The sequence below is a fragment of the Dipteris shenzhenensis genome, chromosome 30 (genome assembly GCF_047967505.1).
Source record: "Dipteris shenzhenensis isolate YYH24624 ecotype China chromosome 30, Dip_SZ_1.0, whole genome shotgun sequence".
Classification (NCBI taxonomy): domain Eukaryota; kingdom Viridiplantae; phylum Streptophyta; class Polypodiopsida; order Gleicheniales; family Dipteridaceae; genus Dipteris; species Dipteris shenzhenensis.
The window spans coordinates 12451984-12461574 of record NC_141625.1 but is presented as its reverse complement, the minus strand read 5'-3'; positions in this window follow the sequence as shown (position 1 = coordinate 12461574).

The following is a 9591-nucleotide window of genomic DNA, read 5'->3' as shown; positions in this document are numbered from 1 at the left end:
TGTACATAGTAGGGTCTTCCAGAAGCTCACCTGCATCTGCGCTCAGCTTCACATTCTGCTCCAAAGGAACTGAAATAGGCTTACAGCCTATCATCCCATATTTGGACAGCATGTCCAATCCATACTGCCTCTGTACGAGCTGTATCCCACTTGGTGATCTAATCATCTCAATGCCCAAGAAATAACGCAACTCTCCCAAATCCTTCATCTCAAACTTCTGCTTCAATAACATTTTCACATGAAGGATATCTTCATCACTATCATCCTGTGATGATCAAATCATCAACATAAATGACAAGCAGCATAATACCTTTCTCTGTTTTTCTCACATAAAGTGAGAAATCTGCCTTGGAAATCTGAAAGCCAATAGTGACAAGATATTGTCATGTCCTGTCAGACCATGCTCTAGGTGCTAGCTTCAAGCCATACAAGGCTTTCTTCAACCTACAAACAAACTCAGGATGAACGGCATGAACATAACCTGATGGCTGCTCCATAAAGACCTCTTCTTGCAAATCACCATGCAAGAAGGCATTCTTTACATCCATCTGATGTAAAGACCATCCCTTTGATGCAGCCATAGCAATGACTGCTCTTACGGTTGCCATCCTTGCAACCGGACTGAATGTTTCTTCATAATCAATGCCATATATCTATGCATACCCCTTGACAACTAATCTTGCCTTGTATCTGTTCACATAACCATCTGCATTGTGCTTCACCTTATAAACCCACTTACAGCCAATTGCATTCTTGTCTTTAGGCAAAGGCACCAATTTCCATGTAGCATTTCTTCATCCATGGCTTTCTCCCATTTTTCTTTTCCTATGGCTTGCTCAAAAGAAGTGGGTTCTGATTCCTATATCACTTTGACCATATAGGCATAGTGAATGGCTCTAAATCCATCATATTTCAGCCTATCCACAGGATACCTAACTCTGGTAGACCTACGCAAATTAGGCTCACTTCCAGGTGCTCTCAAAACATCTCTGGTCTTCCTTACTCTAGGTGTAACAACAAAAGGAATACCCAACTCATCATTAATGCTCTGTTCTGAGCCACTGGATTCACCATCCACATAAGAGTGACCTGCATTCACATCAAACATGGGCTGATCTACCTTCTCTTTTCCTTTTTGTGATACCTGCATACCACTATCTGCATTGCTTTGAGGAGATTCTCTTGATCTCAATCTGCCTGTCCATGGCGAAGTATGTGAACCACTGCTAGAGGACACTGCAGGTCCACTAATATTTTGTGATTGCTGCTATAAATTCTGTGCAGCATTACCATTTTGTGCATCTACATCATCAATCACATTTACTGGTTTATACCAGCTGCTCATCTCATTAAAAACAACATCTCTCCTCACTGTAGACTTATGAGTAGAAGGGTTATAGCATCTATACCCTTTCTGCTGCAGAGAATAACCAATAAAGATGCACTTCTCAGCCTTTGGACCCAACTTGGACCTCAACTCATCTGGCACATGAACATAGGCAATGCAACCAAAAATTTTCAAATGAGAAATATCTGGTTTCCTACCAGTATACATCTCCTCTGGCATCATGCCATGTATTGCTGCAGTGGGAGTCCTGTTCATTATGTAAACTGCTATAACAACTGCTTCAGCCCAATAATAATCTGGGAGATCTTTTTCATTTAGCATGGCCCGAGATACCTCTCCAATATGCCTGTTTTTCCTTTCTGCAAGTCCATTTTGCTGTGGGGTATGACTGCATGAATATTGTTGCTTTATGCCATGCTCCTGCAGGAACCTTGCAAACTCATTTTAGAGGTACTCTCCCCCTCCATCTGACCTTAGGCATTTTATTTGCAGGCCTATTTCTTTTTCAACCATAGCTTTAAAAGCTTTGAAGCGCCCAAACACTTCACTTTTCTTTTTCATAAAATACATCCAAACTTTTCTGTTGTAGTCATCAATAAAAGTGACAAAATAATGATAGCCTCCAATAGATGCAGCTTTAGTAGTCCACACATCAAAGTGGATTCATTCCAATGGCTTCTTACTCTCTTGAACATTTCTAGGAAATGGTTTCCTTGCCTGTTTTCCAAATTGACAGGCTTCACATACCTTATGCATTTCTGTATCCTTGAATTTAGGCAATCTTGCAACAATGTTTTGGGCCTGCATTGATTTAAGTCGTCGTACATTAACATGACCAATGCGTTTATGCCAGATATCAATATCTGCAACTACACCGGTCCCATGTGCAAACATTGCTGCACTCAATTTAGGCATGTCCACATCCAACGTAAACATCCTGCCCTTCTTCTTTCCTTTTGCTATCAAGCAACCGTTATTTTTCATATCCTCAACAAAGCATCCATGAGGATTAAATCTGACTTACAAGCCCTGCTCAACCATTTGACCAACAGAAACCACGTTCTTGGTGATATTCGGGACATGAAATACATCAGACAGGTATTTCTTTTTCCCATCCTACATAGACAAAGGAATTTTACCAATCTGCACAATAGGATGTGCAGTATCATCACCAGTCTCCACAAATCCTAGTTTTTCCATTTTCCTTGCATCCTGCATCCACTCTGCATGACCTGTCATGTGGTTTGATGCACCTGAGTCAACATCCCACACATCATTGCTTTCTTCTGCACTTGTCACAGAATTGGTCATGTGCTGCACCATAAATAAATGCTCATTTCTGTCATCACCCTGTCTACTAGAGGATGCATAATTGCCTTGCTGCAATTTTCCATTCATAATGTCATTATGCTTTTTGTAGCCATATGACCCATTTTACCACAATAGTAGCATTCAACATTGCTGTTTGCATTTTGGCCTCTCTGCCATCCACCACGACCTCTTTGGCTCCCCCTACCTCTAGAGTTACCACATCCTCCTCCAAAGGACTGGTTTTCTTGAGTTTGCTGCATATTCTGATTTCTACCACGGCCTCCAGATCGGCCTCCTCTACCTCTGCCTCTACCTGTTCCAACATTTGAGTAGAAGACAGTTTCTTTTGAAGTTCCTCCTGAAGAAGATGCACCACCATTTCTCTGCTCTTCAGAAATTAGAAGAGCAAAACAACTCCTCAAAATCAGGAAATTTTTCACGGACGGCAATGGATGTCCGGAACTGTGCATAATCCTTTCCTAGACCATTCAAGGTCACAGAAACTAGATCATCATCTTCCACTGGCGACCCAATGGAAGCAAGTGCATCTGCAATTTTCTTCACCTTCATGTGGTAGTCATTGATGCTCATATTTTCTCTCTGCACATTGTGCAACTCCTGCTTGAGCTGCATTTTCCTGGCTTGCGTATTTGTGCTGTACGTTTTTGCCACGGTATCCCATGCCTCCTTTGGTGTACTTGCATCCTGAATATGCACAATCATAGAATCTGAAATACTGATAGACAGCCAGTACATAACTTTTCTCGCTCTCTCATGCCATCCTTTAAATGCCTGCATTTCCTGTTGATTGGGAACATTAGGAAGAACTGGTTCTTCTTCATTTCCTATAATGAACTCCCAATAGCCTTTTCCCATAACGAAATTCGTCATTCTAAACTTCCATGCTTGGAAGTTGTTCTTGTCAAGCTTTTCAGTGACAATCTGTGACAGAGAATCAGACGACGCCATTACAGAACACTGCAAAATATTCTATCACTGCAAAAAACACAACTTCTTCCTCACACGGGCAAATCTACAAAACTGACGAAAGTGGTATTTGACCACATAGTCACTTCCTAGTGACAATTTTGCATCAACAGGCAATAAGGATGATTCTGTAACTCCCAATATCTCTGCACACACGCATACAATGCAATTTCTGCGGCAACTTTTCACCGACGTGCAGAGTAGTGGTTGCACAGCAAAAACAGGGCCTTTTTCTCAGTGCTTGCAGAGAACTTCCACCCATGAATAATAGCTAGACGACAGCTATCCTTATGTACTCTAGTTCGTGGCTCAGTTAGTATGCCACCTTAGTTAGCTGAGTTTGGTTTGAGACCCACATATAGGGTTCTTCTATTTCTTTGTGCTAGAGTTCTTTTGGCTTTCACAACTAAGAAGAGGAAAACTGTTTTCAGCCTCCACCTTTGTGTGTATTCCCCCATTGTGTATGTGAGAAAGCTGCAAGTGAGACTGCTGCCTTCTCTCCCACTATCTTCACATGGTATCAGAGCCTAGTTCATGGTAAGGAGCTCAAGAAAGCAAACCAAGTTCGCGGTGTCCTGGTAAGAGGACCAGTGTTGCTTTCCTTTTTTCGAGTTTGGGAGCAAATCTCTGTAGGTAGCACAGCTGGAAAGTGCAAGAGTGCATTGACGCCCTTCGCGGTGTGGCAAGAGGGTAGTATATGCTGCAGGCAGGGCAAAGCCCTTGGTGACTTTATTTTTCTGATTCGAGGCCATTTCGGGGCCCGTTTTGGAGGCGGAAGTTCTCCGCAAGCACTGAGAAAAAGGCCCTATTTTTGCTGTCCGACCACTACTTTGCAGCTCGGCGAAAAGTTGCCACAGAAATTGCATCGTATGCCTGTGCGTAGAGATATTGGGAGTTACAGAATCATCCTTATTGCATGTTGATGCAAAATCATCACTAGGAAGTGACTGTGTGTTCAAATACCACTTTTGTCAGTTTTAAAGATTTGCCCTTGTGAGGCAGAAGCTGTGTTTTTTGCAGTAAAGGCTATTGGGAGTTCATTACAGGAAATGAAGAAGAACCAGTTCTTCCTAATGTTCCCAATCAACAGGAAATGCAAGCATTTAAAGGATGGCATGAGAGAGCCAGAAAAGTTATGTATTGGATGTCTATCAATATTTTAGATTCTATGATTGTGCATATTCAGGATGCAAGTACGCCAAAGGAGGCATGGGATACTTTGGCAAAAATGTACAGCACAAATACGCAAGCCAGGAAAATGCAGCTCAAGCAGGAGTTGCACAATGTGCAGAGAGAAAATATGAGCATCAATGACTACCACATGAAGGTGAAGAAATTTGCATATGCACTTGCTTCCATTGGGTCGCCAGTGGAAGATGATGATTTAGTTTCTATGACCTTGAATGGTCTAGGAAAGGATTATGCACAGTTCCAGACATCCATTGCCGTCCGTGAAAAAATTCCTGATTTTGAGGAGTTGTTTGCTATTCTAATTTCTGAAGAGCAAAGAAATGGTGGTGCATCTTCTTCAGGAGGAACTTCAAAAGAAACTATCTTCTACTCAAATGCTGGAAGAGGTAGAGGCAAAGGTAGAGCAGGCTGATCTGGAGGCCGTGGTAGAAATCAAAATATGCAACAAACTCCAAAAAACCAGTCCTATGCAGGAGGACGTGGTAAGTCTAGAGGCAAGGGGAGCCAAAGAGGTCGTGGTGGATGGCAGAGAGGCCAAAATGCAAACAGCAATGTTGAATGCTACTACTGTGGTAAAATGGGTCATATGGCTAAAGACTGCTATAAAAAGCAAAATGACATCATGAATGGAAAATTGCAGCAAGGGAATTATGCATCCTCTAGTAGACAGGGTGATGACATAAATGAGCATCTGTTTATGGTGCAGCACATGACCAATTCTGTGACAAGAGCAGAAGAAAGCAATGATGTGTGGTATGTTGACTCAAGTGCATCAAACCACATGACAGGTCATGCAGAATGGATGCAAGATGCAAGGAAAATAGAAAGACTAGGATTTGTGGAGACTGGTGATGATACTGCACATCCTATTATGCAGATTGGTAAAATTCCTTTGTCTATGCAGGATGGGAAAAAGAAATACCTGTGTGATGTATTTTATGTCCCGAATATTACCAAGAACCTAGTTTCTGTTGGTCAAATGGTTGAGCAGGGCTTGCAGGTCAGATTTAATCCTCATGGATGCTTTGTTGAGGATATGAAAAATAACGGTCGCTTGATAGCAAAAGGAAAGAAGAAGGGCAGGATGTTTACGTTGGATGCGGACATGCCTGAATTGAGTGCAGCAATGTTTGCACATGGGACCGGTGTAGTTGCAGATATTGATATCTGGCATAAACGCATTGGTCATGTTAATGTACAATGACTTAAATCAATGCAGGCCCAAAATATTGTTGCAGGATTGCCTAAATTCAAGGTTGTAGAAATGCATGAGGTATGTGAAGCCTATCAATTTGGAAAACATGCAAGGAAACCATTTCCTAGACATGTTCAAGAGAGTAAGAAGCCATTGGAATTAATCCACTCTGATGTGTGGACTACTAAAGCTGCATTTATTGGAGGCTGTCATTATTTTGTCACTTTTATTGATGACCAGCAGAAAAGTTTGGGTGTATTTTATGAAAAAGAAAAGTGAAGTGTTTGGGCATTTCAAAGCTTTTAAAGCTATGGTTGAAAAAAAAAACAGGCCTGCAAATAAAATTCCTAAGGTCAGATGGAGGGGGAGAGTACCTCTCAAATGAGTTTGCAAGGTTCCTGCAGGAGCATGGCATAAAGCAGCAATACTCATGCAGTCATACCCCACAGCAAAATGGACTTGCAAAAAGGAAAAACAGGCATATTGGAGAGGTACTCGGGCCATGCTAAATGAAAAAGACCTACCAGATTATTATTGGGCTGAAGCAGTTGCTACAGTAGTTTACATAATGAATAGGACTCCCACTGCAGCAAAACATGGCATGACGCCAGAGGAGATGTATACTCATAGGAAACCAGATATTTCTCATTTGAAAATTTTTTGTTGCATTGCCTATGTTCATGTGCCAGATGAGTTGAGGTCCAAGTTGGATCCAAAAGCTGAGAAGTGCATCTTTATTGGTTATTCTCTACAGCAGAAAGAGTATAGATGCTATAACCCTTCTACTCGTAAGTTTACAGTGAGCAGAGATGTTGTTTTTGATGAGATGAGCAGCTGGTATAAACCAGTAAATGTGATTGATGATGTAGATGCACAAAATGGTAATGCTGCACAGAATTTATAGCAGCAATCACAAAATATTAGTGGACCTGCAGTGTCCTCTAGCACTGGTTCACATACTTCACCATGGACAGGCAGATTGAGATCAGGAGAATCTCCTCAAAGCAATGCAGATAGTGGTATGCAGGTATCACGAAAAGGAAAAGAGAAGGTAGATCAGCCCATGTTTGATGTGAATGCAGGTCACTCTTATGTGGATGGTAAACCAATGGCTCAGAACAGAGCATTGATGATGAGTTGGGTATTCCTTCTATTGTTACACCTGGAGTAAGGAAGACCAGGGATGTTTCGAGAGCACCTGGAAGTGAGCCTATTTTGTGCAGGTCTACCAGAGCTAGGTATCCTGTGGATAGGCTGAAATATGATGGATTTACAGCCATTCACTATGCCTATATGGTCAAAGTGATACAGGAACCAGAACCCACTTCTTTTGAGCAAGCCATGGGAAAAGAAAAATGGGAGAAAGCCATGGATGCCTTGGAAGCAAATGCTACATGGGAATTGGTGCCTTTGCCTAAAGACAAGAATGCAATTGGCTGTAAGTGGGTTTATAAGGTGAAGCACAATGCAGATGGTTCTGTGAACAGATACAAGGCAAGATTAGTTGTCAAGGGGTATGCACAGACATATGGCATTGATTATGAAGAAACATTCAGTCCGATTGCAAGGATGGCAACCGTAAGAGTAGTCATTGCTATGGCTGCATCAAAGGGATGGTCTTTACATCAGATGGATGTAAAGAATGCCTTCTTGCATGGTGATTTGCAAGAAGAGGTCGTTATGGAGCAGCCACCAGGTTATGTTCATGCTGTTCATCTTGAGTTTGTTTGCAGGTTGAAGAAAGCCTTGTATGGATTGAAGCAAGCACCCAGAGCATGGTTTGACAATATAAGACAGTATCTTGTCACTATTGGCTTTCAGATTTCCTATTATGCTGCTTGTCATTTATGTTGATGATTTGATTATCATAGGTGATAGTGATGAAGATATCCTTCATGTGAAAATGCTATTGAAGCAGAAGTTTCAGATGAAGGATTTGGGAGAGCTGCATTATTTCTTGGGCATTGAGGTGATTAGATCACCAAGTGGGATAGAGCTCTTGCAGAGGCAGTATGGATTGGACATGCTGTCCAAATATGGGATGACAGGCTGTAAGCCTATTTCAGTTCCTTTGGAGCAGAATGTGAAGCTGAGCGCAGATGGAGGTGAGCTTCTGGAAGACCCTACTATTTACAGACGCATAGTAGGAAGTTTGATTTATATGACTATTACCAAGCCAGATTTGAGCTATGTTGTTGGATTGGTAAGTCAGTTTATGCAGGCTCCAAGGAAACCACATTTGGATGCGGCTAGACGCATACTCAAGTATGTGAAGTCCACATTGCAGTATGGACTATTTTATGAGACTGGGGTTCGAATACAGTTGCATGGATACACTGATGCTGATTGGCTAGTAGTATTTCAGATAGATGATCTACCAGTGGATATGTGTTCTCTTTTGGGAGTGTTGCAGTCACTTGGAGTAGCAACAAACAGCCTACAGTTTCCTTGTCGAGCACAGAGGCTGAGTACAGGGGTGCAGCAATGGCTGCATGTGAGGTAGCTTGGTTGCATAAGCTACTTTATGATATGCATCAGTCTACAGATGGGCCAGTTGTCATTTATTGTGTCAACATGAGCAGTATACACTTGGCAAATAACCCAGTCTATCATGCTAGAACAAAGCACATTGAGGTGCATTATCACTATGTGTGGGAGAAGGTTTTACTAGGTCTTATTGATCTAGTTTATGTCAACACAGAGGATCAGGTAGTTGACATATTCATGAAGGCATTGGGCGCAGAGAAGTTGCACAAGTTCAGAGACCTGCTTGGTGTGCAGGAATTGGGATTCAGCTCGAGGGGGAGTGTTGAGATATCGAGCTCCACTCGTGATATGCCAAGGTGACCGTTGTGCATTGATGTCACCGACTTGTTAGCTGCAGATGCGGTTGGTACACCGCCCATGAATAATAGCTGGATGATAGATATCCTTATGTACTCTAGTTCGTGGCTCAGTTAGTATGCCACCTTAGTTAGCTGAGTTTGGTTTGAGACCCATATATAGGGTTCTTCTATTTCTTTGTACTAGAGTTCTTTTGGCTTTCACAACTAAGAAGAGGAAAACTGTTTTCAGCCTCCACCTTTGTGTGTATTCCCCCATTGTGTATGTGAGAAAGCTGCAAGTGAGACTCCTTCCTTCTCTCCCACTAACTTCACATGCCCACCCTCCACCTGAATGTGGCATTGCCCCACACAAAGGAGCACTCCCATTGGTACACTTCAAATACCTCACTAATCCCTTAAAATTAGGAAACACTAATTGCGGGCCCTTTGGAGATCCCAATTCTCCCCTAATGTTTCCTAGGTAGTTGTGTGGTGGCATCAACCACATCCATCATGAGCTTCATTGCTTGACTATAGCGTGTGTGTTTTGTCTTGGGCTTGGTACTTGGCCTGTGTGGATGGTCGAGAGGGTGTTCTTGATGGTGATGCCATTGTTTTGATGAAATGCTAAATCTAATAGCAAAGATACGAGCTCAAGACATGAGACAGACATACATTCAAACATTTGCTTCTCATACAACTATAGAAGATTGTTTCCTAAAAATATCAAACCA